Source organism: Amphiura filiformis, unplaced genomic scaffold (assembly GCF_039555335.1).
Source record: "Amphiura filiformis unplaced genomic scaffold, Afil_fr2py scaffold_380, whole genome shotgun sequence".
Lineage (NCBI taxonomy): Eukaryota > Metazoa > Echinodermata > Ophiuroidea > Amphilepidida > Amphiuridae > Amphiura > Amphiura filiformis.
This window is the reverse complement of record NW_027305844.1, coordinates 5,550-31,855: the sequence shown is the minus strand read 5'-3', so window position 1 is coordinate 31,855 and position 26,306 is coordinate 5,550. Positions and strand designations below refer to the sequence as shown.

General features: G+C 35.6%; 1 long non-coding RNA gene across 2 annotated transcripts; it reads right to left on the bottom strand.

The window, feature by feature from the left end:
• Nucleotides 1–314: 314 nt before the first annotated feature.
• LOC140145544 (uncharacterized) lies at nt 315–26,306 on the bottom strand. 2 transcript variants are annotated; one of them, XR_011858089.1, is made up of 4 exons: nt 26,136–26,306; nt 5,257–5,337; nt 3,980–4,166; nt 315–480 (listed from the first exon to the last, which is right to left on the bottom strand). It is a non-coding gene; the product is annotated as an uncharacterized lncRNA (long non-coding RNA). The 2 variants fall into 2 exon arrangements; XR_011858088.1 differs by lacking the exon at nt 5,257–5,337 and having other exon boundaries at nt 26,136–26,302.

The following is a 26,306-nucleotide window of genomic DNA, read 5'->3' as shown; positions in this document are numbered from 1 at the left end:
ACAAATAAGAGACATCTCTGACAATGGAGTAAAATATGGTTCAGTCAAACTAAGTAGCACATTCTTCCACTTGGATAACTTCATTCCTCAAAATGGAAAAGATAAAAAATAGTTGCAGACTTCCATAATTGACTCACTGAACACTGTTTCTTGTTTAGTGGTGTCATTGAAATGAGACACTAAAAAGAAGTACCACATCAGACTAGCACCAATTTCAGCCCAGAACTAAATCAATCCTATGTGAGAGATCATTTACCCCAATCTCTACATCTCCATTGCCCAAATATGACCTCAGTATTGTTCCTCTTACCTTATCATGTATTTCATGGGTAGACTGTGCATCACAGAATGCTACTGTAGCAACATCTTTGAGAATAGGCATCTCCACACTACAGTCTCGGCCATCTAGGAGCGCTACCAGGGGACGAGCTGGAAGCGGGTTGCCACCAGCAACAGCTGTTTGGGCGGGATGACGAATTCCTATATAGTGAGCAAAAAAGTTAAGTAAAAAGTTTAATTGTGCATGATGTAAAATAAACCTGAATTGTTCTATACCTCTAATAAAAGAAGTCAGACTAATTGATTTCAATACAATGATATTATCACATAAAAACATCAACTATATTAAAATACACGTATGTATGAAAACACTGAAAACAAATTAATAGAAACATCATTTTGGTCCGTTGTTTTAAGTATGGTTTTATACATAATACTATATCGTTATTAAATACCAAACAATTTAAGAAAACAAAGAACAATGTAATCACTTTTACAAGTTGAACATTTACATATTGTCACTCTGCTACTGTAATTGCCCAAGTCATTTTTTGAAATTTTGAGAAACAGTACAAGATATGGTGCATCAGTTACAATGTACATAATTACCCTAATCATTTCTGATTATTCCTTTTTTTAATTATCATTTGTTCTTGTGCAAAAGATAAATGCATGCTTGAACCATAGTTTGTAGTTTTTCTCAAAATTACAAAAAAAAGAGTAAAAGTGGTAATGATGTTTTGTAGATTTGCTAACAATAAAAATAACACTGAAACAAATTTGCAGAAAAAAATCAATTAAGACAATAAAACTAATGTCAATCAATAAAATGCTATCACAAACTGTTTGCTTAATCTTTGTACACAAACCCTAGAATCTGAGGGCAGACAGAGAATGGAAAGCAGGGACAGCTAACATGTGTTGGACTATTTTAGAAACGCTACATCCACCCGTAGTTAAAAGATATGTAATGGCAATTACCAAGAAAACTGAACCACATAAAACTACAGAATTAGTAACAAAAATCACTTTTTTTTCAAGATTAAACTTACGTTGGCGATGGTAGATATAGTCTTTGAATAGAGCATCTATGCAGTAGGAAGGAATTATTTTGCAACTAATTATATAATGTCTAACTTATTCTTGATGAGCTCCTATTCACATTTTTACAAGGGCTTTTACCAGATTAAAAATAATCCGATATCCTTATTTTGAATATCATACATGTATGCCATTCTCTATGAAATGTCTTAAAGATCAGTAGATGATAATGAAGGAAAAAATATCAAGTATCGATTTGTTTGTGATTGTGCACTACTCAACAAATATATTTAACATATACAGCCCCATATTTGGATTAATTCTGTAGGTTGTTTGCACCAGATGCATGCGTGGCACCTACTCATGCCACCTAGAAAGATTGCCAATCTGGTAAAGATACAAGTTGTGTCTTTTTCCTTTCTTTCTTTATTCCTTTTTGAGCTTGTGGCATACCACCCATTTTTTTAGTGCCAGAGGTTTTGAGCTTCATCAACTAGAATGATCATATATAAAATAATTTTTTGACCAAAAATGACAGATTGTAACTGCAAAATGCGAGAAAAGGTGAGATTTATGCCCTCAAATTGGCGAAAATAAAAACAATACTGCCCTCTATAGCCTATAAACTCAATAACCCAAACAAATAGCTGACCCAACTGTCATCTAAAATACTCAAATATTTTGCTCATAAATCAGCATTGGGTTAATATACCAAATGGTTTGAATAGTAAATAAAGAATATTATTTGTGTTGTTGCTTGGATGTACCAGGAATGGACAGTTTGGATTACTTTGGAAATCAAGTAAAATTTAAGCTTATTCAGTTGTAACTGTTGTCGAATTCTGCAAACATTCGGCACAGAAAGAAATTTTTGTGGCAGAAATTAATCTTTTAAAGGTGAGGAAAGCACTAAAAAGCAAGATTCACAGTGAGAAATGCGAGATTGCGTTTTATCTCTAAGCCTAGATATACAAAAAAAGTAGAATCTTGGTTTCAGCAAATTTGCATTCAAGTTCACTTTTAATTTCATTAACCTACACACAGCCCTATGAGGGGAGTTCAAGGAGAGTAAATAAATTGCAATTGTCCAAGTGGCCTACTGCCAACCTGACTTTACTTAATGTACATGAAAGGCATAAAATGTGCAAATATGGCCAACAATTAAGTCAACTTTGGTTAGAAAAAAAAAGTAAACTTTGGTCTTCAACAGATCCTTAAGATAGCAGATCAAATCACAATTTTGACTAGTTCCTGTATATTGATACGGAAATCCCAAATCCGCCTTCGAATACTACATACTTAATTAATACATGTTTTTAATTTAACAACAGCCTGAGTGCACTAAATTAACACAGTTCAAAAATGTTCATCTGAAAAGGATTTACATTTTAATATGTTTATGTAAGAAATTGAGCTACACTTCACATGAAATAAAATCACTTGTTTGGTTTTATTACTATGGCGTCCAGTTCTTGACTTTTACCTGTAGCATTCGTAAGTACTGCATGGGATGTATAATGTCTACATAATTTGCACAGATGTGGCTAAGTTTATAGTTTGATCAGTCGTAGATTTGCAGACCTCGGAATACTGAGGATCAACTTGATCAATACTGAAGTTCGGTAGTGACATCAACGCTTTTTCAGTTGCCCGAAAGCATGCTGACAAACCGCCCTTGCACCTGTGCATGTACACTATGCGATTAACTTCATGTGCGTGTCTCGATACTTCAACCAGCGAAATATGCACTACGTCACTATCAAACTTGAGGTGAACCCAAGTATAGTAGCAGACAGGACTGCAAAGACCAGGCACCAGCAGGAAACATAATTTTCCTCAAGATTGGACCAGAAACTGGTCACATAAAAACAATTATTTGCAAGCCTAAAACAAACAACACAATTTGTAAATTGTTGCCAATTTTGAATGACTCGCAGTATACACAACATATTTATGTTTTCTTTGAAGTTGTTAACTTTGTTCAAAGTCAGTATTTATGACCAAATTAAAGCTGAAAGGGTACAAAAACATTGTTATTCATACATAATGTATGTTTTGTTCCACAGGTGTAAGATGATTAGTCTACGTCTCCTTCATATCATACAAAAGATGAGGTTCTTCTCCTCCAGGTTTGGTGGCTACAAATGATGATCCCGTAACTTTCCTCCTTGCTTCCGAAATTCAAAACTATAGGGGTGTCCATGGTCATTATAAACATGACAAAAAGGGATGCTTTTAATATGCTACAATGGACTGCAAAATCATTAAAATACAGGTTATTTGAAGAAGGAACCATCCACAAAATCATGTGCAGAGGTACTGTAACGAATCTGGAAATTCATTCCGTAATTCTCAGAACTAATGTACAAAATGTGCAATAGTTGGGGTGAATTCTAGGAACACAGAGTGATCGATCATTAACATGTAGTAGCTTGGAAGCTGAAAATATTTGTATGTCTCAATTCAGTATCTTTGATCATGTTGGTTTTTCACCCCAATTATGCATGGAAAGTAGGGCGTGTCATTTTATGACAAAGTTTTGAAAAGAAGGTCTGTAAATTTTTAAGAATGATCATGGACATCCACATTAGTTTTGAATTAGGGATGGACTTTTCCTCAAAATAACTTTTTTTTCCCTTTTAATTTTTAATCATATTACCTTCAACGATTCTATCAACAGACATCCTTGGACGTTTAGGTTTCTTCTTCTCCATAGGGGAGCGCGAATGTGAATTATTGAGGGCACTTATGTCCACGGAGATGGGCGGGTCGACCTCAGGGTCAGGCACCGGCACGTCTCCTTCCTTCTTCTCTCCACCAGTAAAGTGACAGCTGCAGATTCTTGTCTGTGAAGATATGAAAATAGTATACAAATGCTTAATTTAAGACCAGTAACACATGCAAGATTGCAACATCAAATGGCTATTTCATTTCAAAACTTATTTAGTTTATAATTTAACATCTTATTGGTAGTGGTTGATGATCATTACATATACCAAGTATTACCATTTGTATTCTCTTATGTAGCTTTCATTACATCATTGCTATGTCTTTATCAACATGGGAGATGGAGAGTGATTGAACTGACAGAACAATACCACATGACCTATCATGTGATACTGAAATACCTTATCACATGATTCTCATCATAAGATACAGGAGTAACACAGGAGAGGGCTCTCCTACAAGTGCAAATTGTGGAAGCCTTGTCTTTTTCGAAATGATAAATGACAATCAAATTTCATAGAATACTCTCATATCATGTGACAGGTCATGTGATTATTCAATCTCCTTCCATCCTCCATCACCCATGTTGACATTGATGCAGTGACAACACACTGAAAGCTCCACAATTCAACACAAGTGGGAAATTCTTTGCTGTATGTTTTGATCATAAACTACTACCAATATGTTGGAACCAGAACAGAATTTAGCATTTCATCATTAATTCAACATCTTAATGGACTGTTAAGAATCGGTGAGCCCTCAATACTCAGTTTTTGCAATCAGTGTGTCAGTTTTGTTTTTACATCGGAGCATAATTGATTGCAACATGCATGTCATAACAAACAGAATTATCTTATATTTCACAAAATTTGATTACCTTTATGAGCAAAAACAGCAGAGTAACAGAAAATGATAATTATCAGATTCCTTCACTTTTTCCTGGGTGCAGTCTTGTAAGCAGACCTTAACATGATTTTGATCTCAAGCTTGGGTCAGTAAGTGTTTAAACCAACAGCACATAGTTTTATTAAGTAATATTTTTGGGATACTCTTCACTTTTTTTTTAGTGTGGAAATTTTACAGTAAGGAAGTAATTTAAATGAAATAGCCAAATACAAACAAAATGCAAACATTCAATTTTAATGCAACATTCAAATTTAACGATACAATAATGCACTTTAGTGCAACACGATAACCTTATATACAAACCTGGACAGAGCAAACAAACTTGGTCCTCTAAACACTGTGCAGCTATAACACTGATGCCAGTGACCAAAGTTCGTAACAGTTCTGTACATTACAAATTCAAATACAAAGCGAACACTTGAAATTGATATAGCATGAACAACAACATGATAACAAAACTATCACACTCTTTTTCATACAACACAATTAGCCCAGCTGCTTTGAGCACATCTGCATTTTAGCACAGAACTTGGTCCTCTTGGTATCGGAGAACTGTAGCGCAGAAGCCTGGGTAGGTTGGCTGGCATACCTAGAACTGAAATAAAATAATCAAGTTTGGTTTCAAACTCAAAATTGTTACTAAAAATACACTTAACATAAACCATTATTTTAAGCAAAATAAGAAATACATTTTAACATTTTAACATAAATTTAAAAAAAAAAATATAGCAGAAATATAAAAAAAGCTGTTAAAGAGGAAGAAAATATATAAAGCAACACATTTACTGTAATAATTAAAAAACAGTAAAAACAGTAAAATAACAAGAATATAATCACTGAGTAGATGGAAAGTTAAAGGTGCTTGTTCCCAATCAAGTTCCCAGTCTAAGGTTCATTTAATACCATTGGGGAATCTCCTCCCACGTTACCACCAACCTGACTGACATCACCTGAAGTAGATATTTTACATTTTTACCAGTGATGACATCATCCGAAAGTAAATTTTCTAAAATGCCGGAAAACCTTGTTGTCTTTGCGTTTGCCCAGGATCAATACTCTCAAGGAGAAGATTCCGGAAATGGAATATTGTATACCATGATATTTTCGTTGGTTTTTTTTCCAATGATTTTTATAAATATAAATACACATTATAGCACTTAAGATGGGTTTCTGCAGATTATAAGTAGTATATCAATTTGATTTAAAATTCTGTGTTAATTTCATCCCGAGTATATTTGATTTTATGATATGGGTTCTTTTTAAACTTTTAAATCCTTGAATGAATGAAAATAGAATACCAGCAAAAATAGCCTCCTACACAGCTCACATCATGCGCAGGTGGTTCTTCCAGGCACACAAAATGTCAGGTGAAATGCGCTGTTAAAACAAAAAAATCTACCTTTTCTTTTTTTCTTTTTTAATTGAGGGAAAAACAAGACACTTTTAGATGTGGGTTTGATGAGCGTAATCCACTTCATGTTCATCAATTTCACTAGTGTTTCATTCCTTTTAACATAGATTTATTTGAATTTTGTTTAACTGGTAAAATGTAGTGGTGCAGATTTACCATAACATTCTAGAATATTAAAGCAACCCTTATTCCCCTTGTTGGAATTAAGTTAACGGGTTAACTTATAACTGAGAAAAAAACCTTTCAGGTTATGGATATATCATCCACAACTATTAGATTTCACATACATTTTCATTTCCAATTTATACATGATAAGCTATTTATTGTACATGTATAATACATCAAGCATCTTTTGCAACAGTACCAAAGTCGCAATAAAAGACAAAAATAACAGTCCATATGCTTGGATTGGTTGAAAACCAGCATCCAACTTGAAGTGGGAACAGTGCCTGCCTGCGACAACACATTAGGGATATTTACTGTTCTCGTTACAAAAGTGAGAGTAATGAGTACCAATATTGCCTCACTGGGAGAACACAATCATTCCATAGAAAATAAGAAATATCTCGTCTATAAGCAAAATAGACAAGTGCACTTTTTCAAAAGCTTGCCTAGCTTGCTTGCTGAAAAGAGTAATTGCTACTTGATTTAAATACTTTTTCTAGAATGCATTTCACCTGAACTAGCCATGTATATCTGGAGTATGTGACTCATTTGGTTTGGTGTACAGAGCGACTTTGGTTGAGGGACCCACTGTTGTAAATAGAACCGCCATCATTATTCATGGTTGCCTTCAGTGCATCTGGAGTTGGTTGCATTGTACTAATAGTACATTTAGGTCATAAGGGCTTCAGCCAGAATTACGTATTCATAGCAGAATTACGTATTCTAATGCATTCTTTTTCTCATGATTCTGTTTAATCATGAATAAAATAAAATGCAGCATGGAAATTTTGAAGCATTTGAGCAAGCTACATGCAGATAATAAGTAGGGTTCCAAGTAATTGTTGGATACGTGCTGTAAGGACCATTTGATTTTTTTTTGATTTGATTTGCCTATGACAACCCTGGATAGAAAGCCTCTATTGAAGCTTACATTGGGGTCCATTTCGGACTTGGGAACAGTTTGGTTAACACCCTCTTTTTGAAACCGAGATACATGTAAGGTATGACTCTCTGTAACATCCCCTCCACGGAGTACTTTCATGATTCATTTACCCAATAAATGAACCATAGCGGAAGTCTGAATTTAATCTACAGATGTTGCCAATTAATTTCAGACTTTTTTTTTTTTTTTTCCAAGTCAATATCCCAGCAAATCGCCACCGAAGAATCGAACCGGGACCTCATGCACTTTTTAACCATTGCGCCACGCTTACCATGAGGCCTATCAAACATAGGCCCTAACACTGTGTCGGACTTAACTTTGGTCATCATAATCACCTGACTTCAACAATCTTGTCTTCCACACGTAGATACAGTAATGAACAGAATTTTGTTAAGAAGACGATCTAATTTTTCTCTTGTAAAATTTTGGCACATCTTTCATTTTCATCCCTTTCTACCACAAAGGTGAGATTGGTTTCTTTCATCAAATAAGTAACCCATACACTCCTTTAGGGTAAGCACTACAATGTGTTTAAGGTATTGGGTTTGGGCTACATATTGTAGGTTAATAATGGTAAAAAACATCTTTGTGAATGCTTATTAGCTTATTAAGGTTACCATGGTTACTCCAGAATTGGGCTTATTATTCAATCCCCTTTTGCATGATGTATTCTGAACCAGAGGCTGACCAGAAAACAACTTATTTATCTTGTTGATTTATGAATAATAATAATGATAACAGTGATACAGAACGAAAAGTATTGGCAATATGTTTTCTCCTGGCCCACTTGTTCTAGACAAACTGGTAATCTCTTGCACCTCTTTCTCAACCCATTTGTACACAGCAAAATAGAAACATCAAAAAGGATATGAAAATATTACAAAACATTTCTGTCTACTCATCTCTTGCATATCCTAAGGTGGATCATTGAAACCTCCAATGATTGAATTACATTTAAGCTGCCCCAGATCAAATGACCTTAACTTGTGTACACATAAACTCCTGGGAAGAGCTACAGAAGTTAAGTTTGCATCAGAAAACATGCCAGCTCCCCAGACGAGATTATTTTTCAAGCATTTATATTTAATAGGAACACTGATCACTCTTATAATGAACCATCTTATTTTGCAGCAAATATTGCAACTTTTGTCTTCTTTTATAATTTGTTGCTTGACCTCAATTGCCCACAAAGTGTGTATACCTGTATGGGATGTGTCTATTCATCCTAAACCAGGTCTTATTTAATATCCATGCTTTAAAATTTCTTTGCACACAAGAAAGCCATAATACTGGTGATATATGAGCAATATTGAAGACTGTATTCAATATAAAAAGATTACAATATGTGCCTATAACGTAGGTTTGTCTGATTTCTTTGAAAACTAAACACTGTATCTTCCATTGACCATGCCCTTACAAACGTATGAAACAAATCAAACCTCCAAACCCATCCCTATGAATATTGTCCACCAGGTCTTTAGTAGTTTATCTTGTCACAATTCTTATTGGCCTCTCACTCAAACCCCAGTAGCTAACCAAAGCTCCTGGTGCACCTGCTCTATACAGATTCAATTAGCACACCGATGGTATCCATGAAGATAGACAGAGAGACCATTGCTATTACATTAGAAAATAAAACACTGAAAATTATACATGCACACACATCGTGAATAAGACCAATTAAGAGGAAGTCGGAAAACTACATCTTCCTGTAACTGGTATATTACCCCTAATTGCAGAATGCCTCTAGTATGATACCGATAATTACAGGGCTGTGTAAAAATACCACTGCTTTGTCCACAAGAAATGTGCATACTGAGAAGTAGTAAAAAGGATTTAAGCTCAAAAATTCCAGTTTCATTAACTCCAAATTCTCTGTCTATTGAAGCCAAAATTTTCAGTTTCATTTCTATTGTAAAACCCAAGTTCAACATTTGGCTTCCTTTTGTAGCCCATTGGTGGAGTTCCCATGCTCATAACAGGAGTTCCAACTAAAAGCAAAAAGATAATAAATATCCCCAGTGAGGTACCTTAAGTTTTCAGTTATCAATATTTTCAACCATACCATGGTTTTTGCAAAGATAAAGCTTAATTTTTGATACTATTTCCAGGATTTTCACCAAAACTTTAGTACCTAAACTGGGATCTTTTATGGCATACTTGACAGTACTTTCAGTAACAAGTTGGGACTTCGATAACCTTTCTGGTCCCCCCTTTTTCCGGATTAGTTCTGCATATTTTGTACAAGAGCCCAACTAAAATCCGAGATACCCACATGAATTGCATTAGATTCACCATACATGTTGCACGGTTCGTACAACCCATACCACAACTGCGTGGTGTAACAAGTGTGCCTACAGAATGCGAGTTGTGCTCATATTCAACTCTTAAGATCTTATTACGACACCTGATTGTGAAATCTGCGCAACCTAACATTCTGAATCGGTGGCGCTTTAATAATTGAAGTCCTCATATAATGGATCTTTAACAATTCTGCATGCATTGCACTGCCCTATATTCCAGATTTTGTACTTCATGTAAGTTTACTGAACATTTTTTAATACCTCTGTCAATGAGTAATAGGTGAAAGTATATTTTTGACCTATATATTGACAATCTCTGTTATATGGTACAAAGATATTTCCCTGAAACTAGTCAGAAGCCTATGGGGTTGTTAGCACATTTTTTGGGAAGTATGAATGTAGATCTTCATTTCCATTTACAAGTGTACATGAGTAAATTACCTAAGGTTCTTCTGAGAACACATGATGATAGGCAGAACGACGTGACATCCCCAGTACATGTATGTGGAGTTTGTACCTATGTACGTGGGTGGGGTGTGGAGCAGGTGGGGGTGTGTGTTAATGTGTGGTGAGGGCACACATGCATATATGAACACTGGTTTCCAATCAATCAATTAATCCGTAAAACTTATATAGCACCTAAAACCAAGACATTAGAACTATTAGGAGCAATCATATTGGAAACAAATGAAGAAATACATATTCCAACATACATGATACCAATATGGTTTCTTCAGTTCTCTTCTATTGTTTCAATTAGCTGACACTTAATGACTCACTCTTCTACCAAAGAGTTACTATTACAGTAGAAGTACAGGATCAATGATGGTTTAGTGTTGATCTGACTACCACCATTTCCCATCAGACCGCTATCTCCCATGCTGACCAGATGAATTCCCAGAGTGTCCACTGCTCTAATCAAATGTCCTAACAGTCAGTCGGTATTGAGCTATGTTTAAAAACGTGTAAAGAGTTAGAAGTTAACCTTTATCTATCTCCTTAGCCCTAACCCCGCAGGGGTGGTTTGGGTGGGGGTGCCCTAAATGTCACATGAATGCTTTAACTAATTTTGTACCTGGAATATTTTTCAAACCAAATATTCAGTAGACTATGCCATAGTCTATTTTTGATGTTAATCATGATGAAAGCATTCAGTTGAACTTGAAATTATACTGATATTAATTACATCAAAATACTAGTATAAAATTGTTATGAAAAAGTTTATATAATTATATTAGTGACAGTAAAAGTAAAGTGTACGTAGGCTTATATTATTGAATGCAACATATCATAATGTCATAATTGTATTGGCACTTCAATACTGAACAATTCTGATTTTAGAATCTGCCAGTTTATTAATCTTTGAAATTCCAGGTTAAAAATAGACTATGGAGTTTTTTGATTTTAAACGGGATTTTGAATGGGCAAAGTCCTAATACTCACACTGTCAATCATACTTGTTTATCAATCAAATTTAACCGCAAGCAAATACGAGACGCGTTCATGCACTTATTGACGCGTTCATGCAATTACACAACACAAAGGCGGGGTAGGCCACATACTTGTGTACCATGTAGTTATTAATGGTAATGACAGGTACCCGGAGGATTTAAACCATAACGAGATCGGGGCGACCAATCACAGGCCAGATCCATTTAAAGATGCATTACATCAATGCCAATTTTAGTAGGCCAGATTTCCGACAATCTCATCCATAGAAGCTCATAGACAGCCGTGTTAAGCATGAAAACCGCAATCCAATGTCAGTAGTCCACTTGGGAAGCTAACAAACAGAGGGAGTAGGGTGACTGAAAAGAACAGATGTGAAAATCTATCAATTGTGCACACATTAATTAAATCAGAGTTTTAAGCTTAAATACAATATCCAGAGTATGCACAATGGGCAAGTGGACTACGGGGTAGTCTAAATATTCAGTTGATAAGATTATGTTGAAACATTGATAGCAGCACATCATATGCTCAGCTATTTTTTTTTTAACAAATCATCTACTTATCATCTACCATCCTAACCATCATCCTAATACCATACTGACAACGAGCATAACCCCATCCTGATTTAATGAAATATGATCAGAATTATTTGAGGGTGGTAAATGTTATCACAGTACTCAAACTGCACATGGAACTCCAAAGTGAGGAAATAATGTCCTTTAAAAAAGTTAAACTTACATCAATGACCACAAGCATAAACTAATCTGTGTTAATGTATGTCTGAAAATGTTCGACATTGAAAACTATGACCATGCAAATTTCTTGTTCCAAACACATTTGATGACAATCCTTTTCAACAATCAGTCAAAACCATCTGCATTTGTGCAAAATAGTATATTTTTAGTCCAAATAAAAAGGGGTGTGGTTATATTCAAGTATAGGACTATACCCAGGTTGTAACAGTATGATTAAGCTAGTAATATATACCATGCATACTTCTATATTATGAAAGCAGTCTTTTTTTTTTCAACCACCACTTTCACAGCAAATTTTTCCATTCGGTTGAGTGAATCAAGAAAAATAAAACACAAACAAAAGAAAACTATATATATATCCGAATTTCTATGCAAAACAAAAATTCACTATGGACAGTTCAAAATGGGTCTATCAGGTTCAGTTACAGCATATTCAGTTGATCACTTCCAATTTTGTCAAACATCCAAGGCTCCACACACCAAATTGATGTGTATTCTTAACCGTAATAATGGTGCCATTTTTCATTACATAATGGCGGAAAAGATAAATGGGAGACAGTGGTGTATCGAAGCATAATACACTCACATAATTATGCCAAATATGTGTGTGTGTGATTGGTTACTGTAGCAAGTCCAAATATATATACCAGTGCCCTCGCTAGCTGCATAAGTCTTTGCTATAAATATTGGAAGAAATCAATCACACAATACAAGCACACTCGGATTACAAATTTTCTATCTAAATACACAATCAGGCAAATTTATTACTTCTCAACATCACTTATGTTAATTTGGATGAATCCTGATTTCTGTTTCTTCCAGCTTAATACAGTTGATGTTAAAGATTACCAGTGTAGAACATAATATAGAATCAGTCAAAATTGAATCTTAATCTAATATGATTGAAATAATCATCAATTTAAAAAAAAAAAAAAGGAAAGAAAATACAATTTCTTTAGCAGGTGCAATGAAACGTACTGATATTTGTCAATGACCACTTCATACCATATTTATTCTAAATGGACACTAACCGCTGACCACTATACTCTATTCAAATCAAACTGAGCGTTCACATCAAGCATCCATGCATGAACATCGCCAAGTCTGCTCTGCCATGGCCAGCAGCCAGCCGTCAAACGATGTAAAAAATATATAAAAAACCCCACTCAGTGGCCTTGTCGCATGTTGTCAATAAATTGACGGAAATTACTCCTGGTGTAGAGTGCTTATTTTCAAGCATCTTTTAGGAGAAGAAAAAAAATTAAGAGAGAAAAACAAACGCACAGTGTGGAATAAACTACTCAATAATAGTGGTAGCAGTAATATTCACTGTTTGGGTACTAGCACGTAATGTTTGTTCATGTGAAAAAGGTGAATAACGTACGCTAACGAGTTTCATAATAACAAGCTAATTACCCCAATGTGATGGACATATTGTTTGGATTGCCTCAAGATGCACACTTCAGTCAAATACACTCCACGTGAAAATTGCAACTTGTAAATCTGGCTTCAAGTGGTGCCTGCTACATTCGTCATTACTCATTTGCATATTACGGAGAAGAAAACTGCACCAGCTAGAATCCTTGGTGGTTTGAACAGTAGCTGGCCGATTATGGCGTGGGTATTGGCATTTCAAATCTATAGTGGTTAGAAGGACTAGCTTTTATTAAATATATATTTGCAAGTTGTCAATCAGTACTTACTTGCTTTAGAGTGGTGGCTATGATTTGTTTCAAGTGGCAGCCATAGAGGCAATCCATCCAATGCAATTAGCCATTGATCAACAAGTAAGGACAACATATTCCACCAACTTCCTAAACATCTACCCCGATTTTCTCCCACTCTAATACCCATATAACCCGATTTGCATTTCCTTGCGAATCACACCAAAGGCTAACAAAAGAAAACCAATCGTATGACTAGCTGAGCCCAGGGGGTGACAAACATCACAGACTTGCTAGGCAAAGATCACAAGCGTTGCGTTTGAATAAATCATGAGAAGCGCACTCCAGTGTTAAACATCGGTGGCCACTTGATAGAACTACCTTTTGGACAAAATAGGAAGTATGCTAATCAGGTTTTTTTCACTTGCTCATAAATTTCCGGTGTTTTATTTCTGGATATTAAATGAATGTATACAATAATGGGTGGTGTAAAATGTTATCGTTATATGCAGACACCAACTCTCTCCAGAAGTGCCATCAAACATGAAATTTTTATGACGGCATTCATAATTGTGCAACAGACCTTCTGAATGTATATGTTCTTATACTTCGTGAACAATTTTGTATACATGTGCAAAAGCAGAAAACACTATTTTTCTACACCAATTGACAGTCAATATTTCACAAAAATAGACAAATTTGTTTAGATACCATTTCAACTTCACTGAGTAAAAGAATATATTAAAGTTTACTGCTATCAAATGTTGATTTTGGCTGTACATGTACTTTGTGATTATTGCTACTTCTGACACTCAACACAGACTGATGAAATTTTTAATACTGGTCTCCATATCACTGAAAATGATAATTTTCTTAAAATTACTACATGTATTTGAAATAAAATGCTAAATTGTTTATTTCAGAATAAACATTTGTTTTGACTTTATATGATGACAAAATCAACCATATTTTTGGATGGCCTAAAAATGTCTGACATTTCTATGGGTTGAGAACCAGAAAGCATTAAACTCACAATGCGACAAATTGCGAGTAAGGCTTTCTGTTTCTCAACCCTTGATTTACAAGGCACACTTATGCAGTCAGATGTATACTGTCTAGTTCACAAAACTACCTACCTAGTATTGTCCAAATTTATCAATAAAACAAGAAGATGGTGACATTTCACTTGATAAAATTTACGCTGAAATATCAAACTTTCACAGAACATATGACAGCATCATATGATGATGATATGAACTGATGTGAAATCAGTAGCAGATTTGCAATATTCCATTAATCACCATAATAGAATTGAGGAGGATATGATTGGTAATGATCCACTGAATAAGAGCTGTATGCACCTGGTACATTGGATTTGGTCGTAACCCATTAGATGATACAATATCAATACTTGTATTGATTATGCCAAAAGCTGACAGAATTGGTGGAGGAAGGAGAATGTGGAGCAAAAAAGGAGATGGTGAATGTGTATACATGTACATTCACAGAGTCAGAAAGGCTTACACTCACAAAATACAGAACCAAACCAGAGACCCAGACAATGATTGAAACATATTACATGTATAATAATTATAATCATATTTGAATTTACTCGCACGAAAGTTCATTTGTGATGGCAGACGTCATAATAATTTAGAATTTACTAGCATGAAAGTTCATTTGTGAAGGCATAGTTTTTGGGGTTTAAGGTCAGCTTAAAGGTCGATGGTAGATTCTATCGGTAGCATGACAACGTCATCATGATTATATTACAAACGACGACTTCATAATATTTTTAAAGTTGAGTACTGGCAGGTAGAATTGCAAGCCTCATCATCGGGTGTTGTCTGGTATAGAGGAGATCAAATGTATTTCTCATTTTAAGGATGATACACCTGAAACTGGAAGTACAAACCTATCTGACTTGCATTCAACTGCGGGCTGTAATCAATCTTACTTTACGGGACGGAGATTATTATTTTCTAACATCAAAAGCTGTGGAGGGGGAATTGACTTGAAATGAGTCATGATACCTAGAGTGCATGATTCTTTAGGATTATTCAGTCTGATATGTCAGACAGGATGACAGGTGCCAGTGGAGAGGAGGCGATGGCTAAAATTGGACCTGATATAGGTTTAAATAATACATCCTGGACAGTTAAGGATGAGAATATTGTTGGGTCATTCACTTCACTTGGGAACACAACCACCATGCTTTCAGATGAAGTGGGTTGTGTTGGCGTTGGTGGTAGAGCTGGTACTGGTAATGAGATTGGGATGAAGTCCGGTTTAAAAATTACGCTGCAGCAGCTACAGCTACATTGACTGGCGCGAAATCGTGAAACGTAGAATCAGCGTGGTCGGGCCTAAAATCTCAAATTGTATGCCATTGCATGACAAGGTCAGTCAGGATTTGATGATAACTGACCATCCAACTGATAAACCCAAGTAATGAATTCAGAATGCGTCTCACACATCCAAATCATAACCAGACTGTCCTAACTTTATCCCGTCCTAATACTAAATTCTGCTCATAACCCTAACCTTATATGACGACAACTGACCAGTGACCAGCCCAACTGATAAAACTAAGTAATGAATTCAGAATGCCTTTCACACATCCAAATCATAACCTGACTGTCCTAGCTTTATCCCGTCCTAATACTAAATTCCGCTCATAATCCTTATTTTCAAGATATGCTAAAACCATGTCAAATTACACAACTGTTTTTTCTTTCTGATAGCTACAACTCATCTCATTTACCACTCTGTGTATTTTCAGGTCCCATCTCTTCAGGGGTATGGTGTTTATATTTTGCTTAAACCGTCAAGCCATTTTGATAACTTACAGCGTTTACAAGTACATTTTGTACCAGACATCAATACATACACGGGTCCCGACTGACAACAGGCTTTGTATAATGGCTATTTGTCATATGCTGCATCAATATTAAATATTGTCTTTATTTACATTGATGATGATGAACATACAGAATCATGGTGTGATCATAGACTCTGAAGACACAGTGCTATGATAATTGCTCACACAGGTAAGCAAAAAGGATGGTTAGGAATTGGGATCATCTCATTTTGGGTCATCTCTGGAAATTTTTACCATTCCTATTGCTTGTATTGTTGGGTTTTTTTCTTGCAGTTGCTGTGTTTTCTTGTTTCTTTTTGCTACATTTCTTGATAAAAAAAAAGGTTATTATTGAATTGTTATAAACTTAAAAATGTAAAATCAACATAAAATCACAATCTGTTCCAACTTGTTATACATATCAGTAATATCTTATTTTCGTCACAGAGTTGAGTGCACATGGTTCTTGAGGCAAACTTGCAATCCCCAGTTAATTATTTCGAGGTACAAACAAGTTGGTGCAATAATCATGTCATCTCAGTATTTTTAAACCCTGGTTGTGTCTTCCTAGTCTCATACATTGCCTTGGTCACTGCGTAGGCATGACTAAAGCCAAATACAGGCCTTGGGTCACTCTCTTCTTCATATTCCAATAATATGACCAGGACGATCATTCATAAGCCTTGTTTCACTGTCAGTGGAATTCCCCAGTTGTAAGCCACAATGACAGTGAATACCAGTGAAGCAATAATAGCTGCTTTCAGAATCTTTTTTGTTTTTTAAATATACATTCATGGTAAGAATGGACACTATTCTGTCTAACCGACCCTATATGTACTTGAAAGGTCCGTCCGCCCGTAGAACAAGGTTTTTATTTTGTCGCCTACTAAAAGATTTCTTTTCAAATTCATGCCTTGCATAGTTTGGGACATAACAAATCTGTCTTAGAGGAGCCAAACTACTGAATTCATTATGACAAATAATAGAACTGTTTTAGAGCAGCCATTGCTGATGTGTCTTTCCAGCATGCTTAAAAAGGATATAGAGAAATATCGTAAGTCCCCTTCCGCCCATGCCTATCATCTATAATGCATGATCATCTCTATACCACCACTATTGCAAAAAAGCTCAGCGTCATCAACTTTAAGCCTAGAAAAACAACAAACGGACCACGGAAGCATGAACAAATCTCCATATAACCACTTGTGCCTGTGAAGATTTTGTTATTACACCCTGCATTACTATGCACTGCATATCTATAGTATATCAATGCATGCAAAGAAGTATCACGGCTAAGCCAAATCATACCGGTCTTGGTTCTTGTTCCCTTTTATTAACTCTCTTTTGAGTAGACATAATTTGGTTATTGTGTTACTTGTTTTCATTACAGCGCACAAAGTTAGCAGGTTGGTGAGTGAACAAGTAATTTGAACAAACCTTACAAACAACCCCACCCTCACATCCCGTTCATATTCCATTCACATTACGAGCTGCAATGACCGGTACATCGATGCAGATGCAGTTACACCAAACCAAACACACATTCTATCTTTGCCTTTTCCCTTCTTGTCGCCCAGAATCATCTCTTTTCCTTGTATCGCACTACCACTTCCGGCTGCAAGGGTTATCGTATATTGCACCACTATATATTACCTTGCAAGCGTACAGATCGTGATGAGTGCCTCAAATACGGCAACATCTTTCATTCTCTTTGCAAACTGCTTGTTTGTCCTATAGGCCTCTTACACCCAAGCATTATAAGTTAGCTAGCACAAGCCCCTGGGGTTGTATGCTAGCCATTCACCATGAGCCCATTGACATTGTCAAGCTCCAATCAGATTGGATTGGTTGGATGAGATACAAGTATGAGTTAGACATGTCAGTTTAGACTCCGCTAGTTAGCCAGGAGCTAGCTGAAAGCCAGGCAGATAGAGAGGTACATCATCCATCCCCAATGAGCTAAGGGAGGAGACCTGGCTACTGGCTGCCATTGCATGAGAAGAGGCCACACATCAGAGGTCCACCTATGTTGATTCACTCAGGTTGTGATCCCATTTTGCATCTCGCTAAACAAGCTTTTATGGATTACTGTTACCAACAACTATTCCAAGAAGACTCAGTGGCATAGCCAGGTTTTCCGACTACGGTATAACCGACAAGCATGTCACATCAGTTACCAATTTTGATATAAAATTGGATTTATCTATGAGTTTTAAAAATATTGGGCGAGACAAAGTCGAGCAAAATATTTTAAAACTCATTGCAAGAGTGGGACACCAATAAATATCAGGGAGTAAAGCATCCAATTTTATCATTATTATGTGTTGGAAACCCATGATTTGTAAGCTTGCAGGAACCCTGGTTTGCAGATGTAATACATGTATAGGATCCACAACTTATGAGTTCCCCCCCCTAATACTTTTTAAAATAAGTCCACAAATATTTTACGAAATGTAAAAAGGTATACAGCTTTATTTGTTTTACAAATGTGGACCAATTTATAGCTTTACACATCATTGCATTCAGTCACAATGGTTAATTGTGTAGAAAAAGAGGCCGTTTTAAAAGTTGCACCTGAGTCCATAGCAGTCAGGTTTTCTTTAACAGGCACATGAATAGACCTGGCCTACTGTGTTGTTAGAGAAATGACTCCTATGGACTCAGATGCAACTTTTAACTGTTTAAAACGGTATCTTTTTTTACATAATGGACCATTGTGACTGAACGCAACGACGTGTGTTGGTATAATTTGGTCCATATGTGTAAAACAAATAAGGCTACCCATATCTTTTTACACATTTGCATTTCGTCAAATATTTTCCATTTCTCTCAAAAATGAACCTCTTTGACACCACCCATACATGTACATATGCAAATAAGAAACTTGAAGTTAGCAAAATGAATAGGGGACCCCCAAAGCCTGAATTGTTTATTCCTTGATTCCAAAATGATTTTGCGCCCCATTTTCACTTTGTAGAACACTAAAATATTTAGAAAAAATATTCTTAAGTACAATTTTACCAAACAATGAATTTTTTTATTCTTGGTTCACAAACGCAGGCAAAATTTCATAACGGGCGCGGGTGACGGGAAACAGAAAATCAAGTTTCAAGGGCCTAACATCATAATACAACACCATGTTGTGTCACTACAGTTCTGGAACTATACAAGAAAATATAGTTTGAAAGAGTTACGACACAAATTAATACATTTCAAACCAATTGGATTCATATCAATGCCGTGGGCTTTCATGTTTCCCATTCATACAATACCATTCCAATTTTCTATTTGAATAAAATAACTAGGATGCTAGTGGGTGATTAAAATCTGTCCACAATATCACAAATCTAAACCGATATTGAAAGGGGAAAATTTGTCCAGTGTCAATGATATCATGTACTGAACAAATCATGCAGTACTCATCCAGTCATAATTCATAATCCAACACTGGGTGTATCATGTTGTATGTACACAGTACAATCCAAAATGTTGACTTTTTGGTGTCATGTATCAGTAGCATGAGAAAAGGAACTCGGCTTTTTCTGATTTTCAAGTGTTAGGCCAATTGAAAAAAGAAATGGCTGGATTTATAAGTAACTCTGATAACATTTCTCTGCTACTTCTTTTTCCTCGTCAATCATACATTTAAATGGCATACATCTGTGTCACAAAATGTCAAAAATTAATTTTTGTAACTTAACGCTTCAGGGCAAATACTATTAAACACATTGTTTTACCAGAACAGCGGAAGTTGAGTTCCATACAGAACTGGGCCACTTCAGAAACCAACAACATTTACTCATCTTTAGGGTAGACGAGGTATTGTTGGTCGAAGGAACCTAAAAAAATCGATTTTCATTATCTAGATCAATATATTATTAAAAAACAACACCTTGATGTTTTGCAAAAGTTCATTCTGCAAATCGTATACTTTGCAAACTTGCTTAATTTATTGTTGTTAATGAGTTATGTACGTTTTACAAAAGTGTTGTTGTTTCAGCCCTCTTTACAACGTAACTCAAGAACCGCAGCACCTATAAAAGTATATCTGTGAAATTTTAATTCTTCTACACGCCGCTATGAATTGAGCAATGCAGTTTTTTGCCAAAGCTCACTACCATTCGTAAGATGCTGTGAACTACCAAATCACAACAGTTTAAAATAATTAATAACCTTAAAGATGCGTGGTCTGATTGTAACACATGATGTTTTCTACCTCATACTGAGATATAGGGGATCTTTCGTAGCTGCGAAATCCAAAAAAAGGGAGTCTTTCCGGGGGAACATACTCATATGGGGACACATCACTCAAACATTCAAATTCCAAGTTTTGAGTTAAATTGCTTCAGTGATTAGGATTCTAGAAGCAAAATTGTGTATCACAGTGGCCTATAGATCAGTACACAACTTCAGGGGTGGCAATCAATCACTGAACTATATTTGTTCCTTGATAGATTGATTTTAAATATTACATGTAATATCATTAATTTATGTCCCAATATAGTACCTACCACTTACAAAACTCAATTTACGGTAATTTTGACAATTTAACAAACTAGGCCTACACAATTTAGAAAGTCTCGCTTTTAAGCTTTATCACCCAGCAATTATTGTCAGGTTCGCTAAACATTCAGACACATTCAGGGAATGCTCGTTCCACATGCCCCAACACTTGACTTCATCATGACCTGCAATTCGTCCCTACATTTCATTCAGGCCAAACATGATTATTCATTCACATGTTGTTAGTCAGCAAAGTTCTGTTCTGCAACTCGTTCATCACCCTGCTCTGCAACATAGTGTCATCAGTAAAATGTGCACAGTGGCGCATCTAAATCAACTAATAATACCCTTGAAACTTCCTTGAAAATTGACGGACTACAAACATTATGTTCACTCTCAATATTATTGCCAGCGTTATAGCTGGACACTAGGGACACTAATATTCGCCACTGTTACACTGGCTGTTCAGGAAATCCATTTACAGCCTGAGGGCGCTATTTGACTGGTAACTAGCGCATTACAGCACCTGCTGACTGGAAACGAAGGTCGTATAAATATTAGTATGCAATGAGCATTAAAAATTTGATAACCACAAAATTGTGAAAATTCTTCAATTACCAGTTTTCCCGAACACATTTACGTCCTATGATTTTAACCCAATTCATACTAGTATGCGTCTTCCTGTCAAAATGCCATACACATACCAAACCAAATACAATGTTATGGTTACAATCTAAACACATTTTATGCATGTTAACAAAAAACAAGTAATTTCAATAATATCTGGCACAGTTGTCAAGAAATCTGGCTTTCTACCAAACTGCCATCTGCATACAATACATGCATGATTGAAGCACTGATAAGTTGCGCTATTTGAATGAATCCCTTGGTTTCAGGTCAACGACCTGCTGCCAGCAGGACACACGTCAAACGGGGTTTCTTATAGATTTGATCCCCCTTGGTTATCGGGTACGGTTTGTGGTAGCAACCAGGGTGCATACAATGTTCACATAATCCCTACATGGTTACCTGGATTGTGCCTGGAGAGATAGTAACATGACAGTTTGGTTTAATGCAGATTCATGGCTATTAAACCATTGGCATTTTTTTTTCCATTTTAAATACACAGACAAGTTTTTAAAATTCAAATAATTTAATGAGCCAATCTGCTGAATGAAAATTATGTCCACACCACCTGAGAGAATTTAATAGTTGTAGTCCCTGCCAGCCTTACGTAAAATTATTAAGACTCATTTATTTTCCAACAAAATAATTAGGCACGTCATATGTCAATTTTGATGAGCTACATCTACATCTTTAAATACATACCTCAATCAAGCTCTCTGCATCAAATTCACCACTACGCATCTAACCCAAAATAATTACATTTAACAAGATTTGAAGTAACGAGTCGTCTCAGCGCCGTTCAGCATCTAATCAATGATTCTATTACTATTACCCCCCACTATTCCCTCACAAGCAATGAAAAGCACTTTATTGATCCTGTCACGCATCATGTACCATTACATGGTGATATGTGTTGCGTACATTTCGTGCATATGGCATTAGACAGTATTTAAATACTATTCCACACACTCAATTATACAATTTGATGGGTCCCAGGGACAGAGACAGATAGGCTACTGACTAAATAGACAAGTTGTCAGTGTTAAGCAAGGGTAAAATGTGACCATTTGATGAAGCATGCTTTGAAACGCTTCAATTTCCTTTGCATCCTTCTTTCGTATAGTGCAAAACCCTATGTCAAGCAAAGAGCACCGTAATTTGGCCGGTATCATATAACAAACTAATATACATTTTCAACAAAATTCTACATATTTCTGGGGACTAAAACAAACTGCTGCATGTACACATTCTTGACAAATTCTACGTAATTCTGGGGAGGTGGCAGCATGTAAAACAAACTCCTTATTTTCAACAAAATTCTACAGAATTCTGGGGATGATATAGGCTAGAGCAGATTATGTTGCAAAATAGATGCTCACTGTAAGATTAATCAGATTATCACTGTAATAATTTTTTAAGGATGCCCGGATTAGTTCAACTCTAAAACATTCTGACTTGAGGTTACATGTATTTAACATACATTGTAAGATGATTAAGACCTCCCAAAATTTTCTTTTGAATCCTTTTGGAGTATTTTGTGATTCTAGAATGCTGTTTTTATGGTTTGTTTCAGTAGATAAACAGGGAAAAACGCGTGTTCCCAAAATATCTGTTGATTCCGATTTTGCATTTGTGAGTTATGCATGATTATGTTTATTTCATTGCTCCATAAGCCACTGTGTTGTAATTACATGCAACTTTGACATTTTTGTCAAACGACTGAATCTGCAGGAAAGGTTTGGCACACAACAATTATGCAGCCAGAGGTTTCTGATGGTATCAAATTCAACTTTTTCAAAGAAAAGTAGGGGGATGGGGCTATTATATAAGAAAATCCACTTTAACAATGCTTGCAAAGTTTCATTTTAAATACTTACGAAAAAAGTAATTTAATTAAATTATTTTTTCAACTAAATTTCACATGCAGTGAAAAGAATGAGCATGATTTTCAAAATTTTAAGCACCTTTCCTTTTTTATGTTTGAAAACTTGAACACTTATTACACCAGCTTTTTGAGAAGAGTGATGTAACTTGACCATCATGACAAGACAAATGAGTGACCGGGTAAAGAACATTAATGTCATAATGTGCAAGCAAAATCAGTTGGAAGTTGGAAATTCTAGTTTGCTGATATGGTGACAAAATGTGGCAATATTTCTTATATGAATGTAATTCCGTAGTTTTTGTGATGACTAAACTTTGAATAACTTTTTAACAATTGATGATAGGAAATCCTAAAATTAGAAATGTAAAATAAATGTGGAATTTGATTTGAGTCGACATACATTGTACGACTGATTTTGCTTGATCACATCACATCGCTCCTTACATAAGGAGCAGCATTAAATAGGCTTTACTTTGGACTTAACGGTAGAATAATGAGACCAGAGTGACGTTAAATGGTCAGTTGATTTCCCTAATGTTGGTTTCAATCTTGATGCATAAAGATTAACAGGTAAAATTATATCTACAGGAAAATTTGAAGACGTTTCACTTATTTTGCATTATCAGGTCACGTTTCATATAGTGAATTTTGCACAGTCACCATTTACTTAACCATGAAAAGTTTTGTTTATTTTTAAGATGGGGATAGCGATGAAATAGAAGGGATTGCCAGCATTTATGCTGTACGATCTTTGCAATCCTGGTTTAAGCCACACTGCTCCAATTAGACAAAGATGTGATCAGTTTAGTCAGTTTTTTTTGCAAACATTTTACCTGGTATGCAAGTCTGAAATACATGTATGTTTGTCCTCAATATCTACATGATGAAATTGCATTGCAAATGAGTGCCGAATTTTTAACACCATGTGTTCTTAAAGTCACTTCATTATTAATGCCCTATGTTCTGAAATTCAAAATGGACATTTTCTATAATGTAAAACTATGTTGTAAATCACAGTACATGTAAGAGTTAACAAATGCCACAACCATTGAAAACCAATCAAGATGGACTTTCTGCTATTTTAGTACAATTTTGCACCAAATTAGATTGGATTCTTGGAAATATTTTGATTATAATAAGCAGGGACCATATTTTTCCAGATTCAGCCATTTAACTAAAAAATGCATTGTACTTCTTCATATCGTATAAATCAAGGAAGCCAATAATTGCATTTATATTTCCATAAGTCTCACGTTTCTTGAGCTAAGGCCAATAATATATCAGAGCATTTTGCCCCTCCTGAGAAAAATAATGCACAAAAGGCAGAAATGACCCTAACATCAATCCATGGGATCTTCTTTATAGAACCCAATATACCTTTCCTCTTGTGTGTCAGTTTTATTTGTCTCAATATTTGAATGCAAACCCACATCAAACTCCTTCAGACCCGTCAGACTATTTTTAATTCATGGATCTCGCCTCGCAAAATTTGCTAAACTACCTTCTGAAATACAGTTTTACTGCAAGTCACTGGTCCAAATAAGTCAGGTACTTTTGAGTACAACCACAAAAGTGACCACTGAATGTTTAATTTAATTTAATTTAATATAAACTTATGCACTTCATAGGATAGTTTTAGTGCTTTTATCCTAAGCTATATTTCTTGTACAAACAAAATAAATTGAGTTATTGGTGACCAAGTCCATGGGTGATTAAAACATTTTTATGTCAAAAGAGGATATAAAATTAAGTAAAGATCTTCATCTGACAATATATTGCACTCTCAAACAATATTTTTTACCCCCATTTTGGTGTTTCACAGCGTATGAGACCTTTGTATCAACTCTTATCAATCCTGCTTATTTCAGGTCATCAAATGCTTAAATTCACAAATATAATAGAATTTGCAAATGTTGTCTGCATTCAAACATTCAAATCGAAACAATATCCCGTTGCTTAACCATGCATGAAGTTGCAGATTTTCAGTTATTAAATTCCTTCATTCCATAAATGTATGGCATCACAAGATATTCTAAAACTATAGCTTGTATAAGTATCCACAATCAAAACAATATTGCCTATTCTGTTGAACAAAATATCATTCATGTACACTCCCAGGAATTATGGGAAATTAAGAGGTATAATATTATCAGCACATGCAACTGACGACCTTATGCGTCGTAAAAGATGGACAATAGATAGGCATGCATTGTAGTAAGAGAAGGCTATGTGTTGGCTACAAAGGATTGCTAAAAATATATGTGTCTATGTTTGGGTCAAAATACATACAAGGGGAAACAGTGCTAGCTAGCCTAGCTAGGATTTCTTCTTATAGCTAGTGTCGAAGACTATAGTATCGAGCCTACACTCGCATACCAAACACTAATGTGCATATACATACATACATACATGTAGAATCAATGAGTCCTATCAAAACACACACACACTCTATCTCTATTACCCACGCATGCTGTTTGTACATGAGCACTCCACATACCAATCTCGGCTAGTTAACATTGTTGTCTTTTCATGTAAGCTATATACTCACACATAATACACACACACACAAACGCACATGTACCCCAAGCCCACCAGTGTTTATCTGTGCACCTACACTTTGGCGATTTCAAATCGATATCCAAGCGGCCAGGTTAGAGCACTCCTGCCAAACTGCCATATCAAGACTATAATAATTGTCACACCAGTCAAAGAGCCTGCATGGTTGGTACAAGGGATGTCGCTCCCTCTAGACTGCCGCCATGATGTAGCAAACGGTTTCACCAGA